This window comes from Emiliania huxleyi, assembly GCF_000372725.1.
Source record: "Emiliania huxleyi CCMP1516 unplaced genomic scaffold EMIHUscaffold_84, whole genome shotgun sequence".
In the NCBI taxonomy this organism is placed as follows: Eukaryota; Haptophyta; order Isochrysidales; family Noelaerhabdaceae; genus Emiliania; species Emiliania huxleyi.
The window spans coordinates 448801-450976 of NW_005195736.1; positions in this window are offsets into that span (position 1 = coordinate 448801).

The window sequence follows — 2176 nt, forward strand, 5'->3', positions numbered from 1 at the left end:
CGCGACCCCGGCCCCTCTCGTAGCCGCAGCCGTAGCCGCAGCCCCAACTCTTGCCGCTCTTCCGTGTCGGGTTGTGACGAGGGGTGAGGGGCCACGGATTGAAGATCCCTCACACCAAGATCGTGCAGGGCGGGGACACATGTCCCTAAATCCCATCTCGTCTCAGAGTTTGACCGTTTTATTTATTTAGCTAGGACTGGCGCGCAACTAGGCCCTCAGCCCCGTCAGTAGTAGTAGTATCGAAGGTTAGTGAAGAACAGCCAGGCTCGGACTGGACCGTCACCGACCGAAATAAAAAAATACTCGGGCTTGGCCGAGGTGGCGATGGGGGTACCCATGGGTTGGGAGCGAGGGGGGCGACAGTGGTCAGTGCGGTAGATGTTCAGTCGGTGCGCGCATTGAGCCGGACCATTTGTGGGCCGGTCGGCTTTCATTTTACTCTGCGCTCTCGCACAGACTCGAGCGAGTAGCAGCCGTTCTATTGCCATCCCAAACTGCCACTCCCCTTTATCCCGGCCGGTGTGGGGCGCGCGGGGGGGCGGCGGGTGTGTGGGATGTCTGTGTGGGGCCCCGAAAGCGATGTGCCATGTGTGTGTGCGTTGCAAAGCTTACTCAAAAAAGAATTCAACCCCGCCGCCCGCACTGTGGGCTTCAAGAAGTCGCCGCCCGCACTGTGTGCTCAACGCAAACACTTTCACTTGAAGAGATGCCGACGGCGGCCTTTCTACCCTCGCTCCTGCTCCTACTCGCCGACCGTTCGTACGCCACGCCGACGACCATCGACCATCAAGCTCGGCCTCGAGTGGTTCTTAAATCCCGACCGACCACCTGCCGCTCGTCGTGGCGCTGCGCGAGGGCTACTTTGCCGAGGCGGGCCTGGACGTCCAGCTGCCCGAGCCGGCGGACCACTACTGGGAGGCGGAGGAGGAGATCCTCGCCGGTCGCCTTGACGTCGCGGTAACGGAGACTCTTCACCTGGCGCAGGACGCTGCGCGCGGCAAGCCCGGCATCGGCTTCTGCACACGGACGGCGGCGTGCTCTTCCTCGGCTCGTCCAACATCTCGCGGCCGTCGGACATGTGCGGCCGGCCGGCCACACGATCTCGTACCCGGGCTCGCCGGGCATCGGCGGGCCCCGATCCACGCAGGCAGGCGTGTTTCTGACAACCAACCGTCAGTGCACGGTTGGAGCGGGGGGGCGACAAAAGAAACCTAGCGAATGACGTGGCGGGCAGACTCCAAGGGCAGGCTCCACGACCAGACTGGCACAAGTTTTGGCAAACGCCGTCGTGCTCAGAGACATCATGGGCAGCTCATCCCTCCTGGCGATCCCGATGGTGCTCGCGCAGGTGCGAGAACGGCGCCTGGGTGCTGCCCTGCGTGCGCGCCTGGGTGCTGCCGTCCCGCCTCTCCCTCCGTCGCCCATGTGAGCGCCTCCTCCTCTGCCGCAGATGACGGCTCCGACCAGCGCCGCCACTGCCGTCTCATCCACCAAAGAGATGTACTCCTACTGGTGCACGGCCGAGCGGAGCGAGAAGCCGCTGTGCAAGCACCACGCCCTGATTGCCAAGATGACTGCGACGACCGACCCCGAGCAGCGAAAGGCGCTCGCGACCGAGGTCAAGAGCCTATACACACAGGCCAAGACCATGAGCGCTGGCGGCGGGCCCGGCTCGGTCAACCCGTTCGCCAAGGACTACGCGGACATGAAGATCGCGTACTGCGCGACCAGCCCGGCGGGCGCCAAGACGCTCTGCTCGACGGCGGCGAGCCGCTTCTCGCCGTCGGGAAGCTCCGGCTCGGTGACGAGCTCAACCTCTCAAGCGATGGAGTGGTGCGCGTGTGCGGCCCAGCGTGCCCGCGATCGCCATCGGACCTGCCCTGATGCGCCGCCCTCCGCACACGCACACCTCCGCGCCGCTGCCGCACACTCCGCCGCTGCACGGCGCCGGGACTCTCTGCTGCTGCTCGCGTGCAGCGGCAGCGGCGCTTGCTCAGAGTTGCACACGTCGGTGGCTGAGGAGGATCCGCTCCGCGAGCACGCTCCACCTGCGGACCCCAGAAGCCCTGGCTGGAGCCTCCTGTGTCCCCTCCCTCGGCGGCCGCGCCCGCCCGGTGAGCCGCGCCCGGGTGTGCCGGCCAGGTTCTGTGTAAGGCGCATTTATTATGTCTAAAAG